Source organism: Coenobita brevimanus, chromosome 20 (genome assembly GCF_032717465.1).
Source record: "Coenobita brevimanus isolate Jiangsu-jjx chromosome 20, ASM3271746v2, whole genome shotgun sequence".
Lineage (NCBI taxonomy): Eukaryota > Metazoa > Arthropoda > Malacostraca > Decapoda > Coenobitidae > Coenobita > Coenobita brevimanus.
Genome location: NC_136973.1, coordinates 23,128,380 through 23,135,181, shown reverse-complemented (window position 1 = coordinate 23,135,181; position 6,802 = coordinate 23,128,380). Strand labels below are relative to the sequence as shown.

At 45.8% G+C, this 6,802-nt stretch overlaps 1 non-coding gene across 1 annotated transcript; it reads right to left on the bottom strand.

Annotated features, from left to right (window-relative positions):
* Positions 1 to 1,137: 1,137 nt before the first annotated feature.
* Positions 1,138 to 1,256, bottom strand: LOC145391993 (5S ribosomal RNA). The gene has a single exon (XR_013895934.1). It is a non-coding gene; the product is annotated as a 5S ribosomal RNA (ribosomal RNA).
* Positions 1,257 to 6,802: the final 5,546 nt, after the last annotated feature.

Genomic DNA, 6,802 nt, shown 5'->3' with positions numbered 1-6,802 from the left:
CCAAGGAAAATCTAGACCTGGTCCCTCAAGCAGCAAATATTTACGATGAGAATACGGAAAATATTCTTAGTAAAATAACCATTAGTAAGGAGGACGTATTGAAAAATATTAATAAGTTAAAACCTCAAAAATCGCCAGATCCGGACGATATATATGCAAAAATTATAAAAGAAATCAAAAAAGAATTATGTCAGCCACTTTTAACATTATTTAATGACTCTTTAAGTTCAGGAGAAGTTCCAGAGGCGTGGAAGACCGCAAACGTAGTGCCCATCTTTAAAAAGGGTGATAAATCAGCTGTGTCGAATTATCGTCCGATAAGTCTAAAGTCAATTGTAGGAAAAATGTTAGAGTCAATTTTGGCAAATAACATTAGAGAACACTTAGAAAGATTTAATCTTATAAACGAAAGTCAGCACGGAGTCAGGCAAGGATGATCCTGTCTCACAAACTTGTTGTCATTCTACTCGGAGGTCTATGAGGCAGTAGATAGCGACAAAGCTTACGATGTTATTTATCTGGACTTTAGGTAAAGCTTTTGACAGGGTCCCACACGAAAGTTAGTTAGAAAGGTTCAAGCACACTGTATAGACGGCGGTATCTTAAAATGGATAGAATCCTGGCTGAAAGGACGAAAGCAGAGAGTATTAATAAATGGAACTAAGTCAGATTGGGGATTAGTAACTAGCGGTGTACCACAGGGTTCAGTACTCGGTCCCTTATTATTTATTATATATATAAATGATCTAAACTTAGGAGTCAATAGCAGCATCAGCAAATTTGCCAACGATACAAAAATAGGGCGTATCATTAACTCGACTGACGATATATTGTCCAAATGGTCTAAAACTTGGCAAATGGAATTTAACGTTGAAAAATGTAAAGTACTTAACGTAGGCAAGACCATTGGAGACACTAAATACAGCTTAGATAACGAAGAAATTGGCAAATCGGAATGCGAGAGGGATCTAGGAGTTATGGTTAGTAACGACCTTAAACCAAGGCAACAGTGTATTTTCATTCATTCATTCATTGCCAGACGCCATGCATCCCAGACGGGGTGGCCAAGGGCTTAGAGTTAATTGTTTTACAGGGAGGGGCACTAATCCTCCACCAACCCCACTTGACACGTAGGGATGCCAACAACATCTGGTGTTCCCAGGCGGTCACCTATCCAAGTACTAACCAGACCCAACGTTGCTTAACTTCGCTGATCGGACGGGAAGCGGTGTACTCAACGTGGTATCGCCGTTGGCGAGAAATAAAGCAAATAGGGTCCTAGGATTTATTTCGAGAAGCGTGAGCAATAGTTCATCAAAAGTAATACTGAAACTTTATCTAGGATTAGTAAGGCCACATTTAGACTACGCAGTACAATTTTGGTGTCCTTACTATAGAATGGATATTAATTCGTTAGAAAATGTACAGAGAAGAATGACAAAAATGATACATGACGTCCGGAACCTGTCATATGAAGCCAGACTGAAAAGACTAAGTCTGCATTCGCTAGAGAGGCGTAGAGTAAGGGGAGACTTAACTGAGGTGTTTAAGTGGATGAAGGGTATAAATAAGGGAGATATTAGGAAGGTACTTAAAGTGAGCATACAGGGTAGAACTAGAAATAATGGTTTCAAACTAGAAAAATTCCGTTTCAATAAGGAAATAGGTAGAAACTGGTTTGGTAATAGAGTAGTAGACGAATGGAATAAGCTACCTAGTAAAGTAGTTGCTGCCTCTTCCATTGAGAGTTTCAAGCATAGGCTAGATAAGCATATGACAAATAAGGGGTGGATATAGAAAAAAGAAAATCTTACAACCAATACTAATTCATAATTTTTCCTTTTCAGGTTACACTATGATAGTCTCTATTCTCCTTTCACACTTTCCTGTAAAATGTCCACGCCAGTTTTTCTATATTGCATGGTGTTCTTTCTGACTTTTTCCTGCCGGCTTCGGCTGGAGGGTTTGGAAGGCGGGGGAGAACCTTCTTCTTTGCTATCCATATCTCATTCTAGTAGTTCAGTTAGACTTCTAGGAGCTGCCTAGCATGGGCCAGCCGGCCTACTGCAGTTATCCTCTCTTCTTATGTTCTTATAGTTCAGGATAGAAGGTGAATGGTACAATAAATAGTGTTCATATTATTTTGGGGAGGGGAATAGTTCACCATCACTTGGAGGGGAATAGAAACTGTACTTAGGTTGGGCAAGTATTACACTGGTCTTGTAGTGCAGAGAAATTACACAATAAAGGCCGAGTCTGATATTTACTGAAATCACTGCACTCTTATCAGATCTCTCTTCTTACTCTCACTGTGTCACTGTTTGCCCAGATCTTAATTATCACACATTATTAGGCCTTGGACTTATGTTCTCTTGGATATCACCTGCCTGATATTCTAGTCACTATTACACTGTCACTGCACTAATCACTGTCACTCACTGTCGGTGGGGCGGCGTGGTTAGTGGGTGGTGGGAGGACTCACAGCCCGACTCCTGATGGGGCTGGGTCCCGCCTGTGGCCTTTGTATCCAGCGGCCACGAGATCACTCGTAGAGGCATCCTTTCTCGTCTGAGGCTAGGGGCGGCGAAGGGCCCTGCACTGTCAGGGCTGGGAGTTAGAGTGCAACCCTCAGGGCTGGAGCCGAACAGCTCCCTGAAATGCGCACTCAGGCTCCTGATGGAGGACGAGGGTCGTTGGTGTCAGGAAGGGGAAAAGCCTCTCCAGTGTGTCCTGGGGGCGGCCACGGGGGCCTGGTGACTGCGGCCTCCTACTGTCGGGGACGCCATCTGGGGTGAGCTGTGGCATCTGTCGTCATCAGAGTCTGTCAGGTAAGGACTCTCTGGAGCTGGCCAGGATGGAGTACAACCCTGGGGATAGCAAAGAGTCTCTCCACAGGTCCTCGGGACTGGGACCCTCCTCCTGGAGGATATCACGTCGTGGGGATGTGGCAGCACCTGATGGAGGAGCAGCTGGTGGCTGCTTCCTGCCATCAGGCCTGGCTACTGGCCATGGTCTGTATGGGGGAGCAGCTACCGGCCGTCTCCTGAAGGAGGGGTGAGTGGCTACTGGCCGTCTCAAGATGAAGGCGAGAGCGGCTACCGGCCATCTCCTGAAGGAAGGGTGAGCGGCTACTGGCCATCTCAAGGGCACCTTTGGAGCTGCTACCGGCTGTCTCCTGACAAAGGTGGGAGCGGCTACTGGCTGTCTCCTGAAGGAGGGGTGAGTGGCTACTGGCCATCTCAAGGGCACCTTCGGAGCGGCTACCGGCTGTCTCAGTACGAAGGCGGAAGCGGCTACCGGCCATCTCCTGAAGAAGGGGTGAGCAGCTGCAGGCCGTCTCAAGAAGCCCACGGCTACTGGCTGTCACTAGGGTGCTGCCTGGAGCTAGAGTAATAGCTCCACCCTGATCCTGTCGAGGGTCAGCTCACCAGCAAGGTAGTCTCCTTTTCCTGCTATGGCGGCGAGGGGCGAGTTCCGGGTCATAGGAGCACGTGGCCCAGGTGGACTTATGTCCCTGTCACCCGGGGTCGGGTCGTGCTCTGTTCACCCCTCAGTAAGGTCCTCCTGGGGGTGTTGTGTTGCCCTTAGTCACTATTATTCCCGGCATTTTAAGATCAGTGTTACGTTGCAACAGCACTGTGCCTCTCTCTTGCTCCTCAGGGGATGTGTGGCATGCCACATCAATTTGGCCACGCTGTGCCACAGGAACAAATGCCTCATGATAGCAGGTGCATTGCGAATTTAGAAGAGGTATACCAATTATCTGTGTAGAGTATGTTTTCTACCCACATACTCGTCCATCATTTACTTCACAACTGCTCCAGAAATGGCAAGACGATCATGATGGGAAATATTGGTCATTGCCCCGGTGTATATTATCATTTCTAGGACAACACTTGTATCACAATCACACAGCACAAATATCTTGATGCCAAAACGATGATGTTTAGATGGAATGTACTGCCTGAAAGATATACGGCCCCGGAACAACATCAGCGACTCGTCAATCACAACCTCTTGAAAAGCCACAGAATAGTGTTTGAATTTGCCTTTGAGGTTTTCCAAAACAATTCTGATCTTTTGCAAATTGTCCGTTGGGTTCAAGGTTGTGTTGTTGGACAAATGAAGGAACTGTACGATGCTCTGGTACGTATTCTGTGCCATGTACCTGCCGAATGGATTGAACCATGTCAAGTCATCGGTGGTCCAGAATCAATAAACACAAGTTTCTTTACCAAGGGCATCAATATCGTCAGTGTCATGAACACACACAAGGTTGGCACTGTCACATCAGTCTAACGCTGTGTCCTATATGTTACTTCTTATGGCATGTCTGCCGCCGTCTGATAAAAAAAAAGTTGGTCTCTGAGGCAATTGTTGTCATGAGTTGTTCATCAAAGAAGAGGAAAAAACTCATGACAGAGCTCATCGTTGTCCATCCTGTCATGTCCCTAACACCAGAGTTTGTGTTGTCAAAGGCAAAGTCCTTGGCCTGAACTCTTTGAGTTTTCTACCATCCGTAGGCTGCTTGGGAAGGGGACACCTGCACTCCTGGCTGCTGCCCGGTCTGCCTCACATTGCAATGCAGTCTTCCGAACCTTACATGCATGCCAAGGCACTGACTTCACCCCAGGTTCAGAAGATGATGTCCCCGGTGCATGATGTGGTGGTGAGGGGGCACATGAGGTTGAGGGAAGTGGTGAGCTGGGCACGTGAGGTTGAGGGAAGCAGTGAGATGGGCACGTGAGGTTGAGGGAAGTAGTGAGATGGGCACGTGAGGTTGAGGGAAGTGATGAGACGGGACATGAAGTGGTGGGAAGTGGTGGCATGGGTGAGGCTGTGCAGGCTGAGTGCATCTGCACTCTCACTTCATCGTCCTCCACACCACTCCACTCCTCAGCTTCCTTTCCTCCAGAGAAGAGCTCTTTGGCCACCATTTTTCACCTTTTTGGTGGAGGTATAGTTCTCCCATGACGTAGTGGAGCAGCAACATTGCCTTCAGAGGAATTATCGTCATCGCCCTCCTTGTCATGTTGTTTCGTACCATTTGTTGCTGCTATCATCACTGCTTGTTTCCTCCCTGCTACACTGTGGCCATCTTCTGACCCAGTCTGGTCTGTATCACTCTCCCCATCCTTGGGGAACAGTTCAAACCTGATTTCAGGGCTGGTTAGTCCCTTACGTGTGTGTGTCGTAAAGACTTTGTAGAACTGAAGCTAACCTTGTAGTCTCGGTTGCTTTTGTAGAAATTTGCTTTTAATTCGGAGACGATGTCCGCAGATTTGCTGGTTTGTCGTTAAGCTACTTGCAAGGCGTCGAGTGATCTCTTGACCTCTGCATCAGCGTAATGATCTGGGAGACGGAGGGGGCAGGAGCTGATATTGTTGGTTGTTGTCAATCTTGATATTTTGTAGGAATTTAATGTTGATTCGTAGACGAGGTTCGTATACGTTCGCTGCCACCAAATGTCGTAAAGACTTTGTAGTTAATTGTAGAGAAGTATATTTTAGACTCGTGGTCGAGCGGCTTTTATATCTTGTAGTAGTTTCCCCACCAGATGTCATGTAGTGACGGGAGAGGTAAAGAATAGTATGGGACTATTTTTATTTGTCTTGGAAATATTAAACAGGTATAATAGTATAAGTCCTGGGTAGCTACCTCCCTGTCTCGCTATCTCTCTCTCTCTCTCTGTTCTAAAGCTAATCTCCGTCTCGACCTCTCTCTAGGGTCGCTTGTCTCCTTCTCCACTCTCTTTCCTAAAATCTCGTGTAGTAGGGTGTGTGTGTCACGTATCTTCCTCATGGCAACAGAACTTTCTCACGAGAGGACTGCTGACAGCTAACTGAATCATCTCCTTACTGGCCGCTGTCGTCAGCTTTCCCCCGTGTAAGCGTTTAGCGCTGCTCGCTTCTCGCAAACACAACACCTTCTCATCATTTGACTTCCTGCTTCTATCTGTCTCTCTATCTATCTATTTATCTATCTACAATCAACTACAGCCATCTACAATCAACTACAATTAACAACTCTACGTCGTCTGTATAATCTTCTACACGCACCTACAAGTAGCGGCAGTCTTCATCCCACAACGAATAAATCACTAGAGAAAAGGACAGAGAAAACTTCCACATAGAATAAAGGGAACAAACAAACGAAGAGTGAGACACGATTTACAACTCATCTTACTCACTCGTCTTCACTCAAGTTACTCATCGCTACTCATTCACTCACCACAGCTACCAGTGTGGGAAGCCGACGTCACCATGTGCTGAGATGACATCACAACGCGAGTCTGCCATGCCAAGCAACGTGTGACGGACACCAGGCACTTCTCACCCACTACTCATTACTCATTATTCACATAGCTCCTACTCATATTCACTTATTTTCACAGTTAAGTTGGAAATTCGACGTTCTATGTTGAGGTTTGCCTGGGACAGCCGTTAACCACTACAAATACCAGGCCATGGAGTTTCCTGAGTAATATCGTCCATCAACACACCACTAGAATTATCAAGAGATCTTCAATCAAACCTGTATTTTCTTCCGAGATCGACTTTTGTATCGACACACCTCTACGATCTGTATCAAGTGGGTAAAATTATACTTGCTCATTTCTTCTCAGTGCTAAAATTAGCTATATTCACCTTATTTAATCATCTAGTTTGCTAGGACATAAATAAACAAGAGGCGTATTTCATAACATCATATCTTAATGACAGGAATATTTTCGCAACCACCCACGTTAATACCAGATGACACACAAATTGCCACAACATCAGACTCACAATTAAGAGACAGC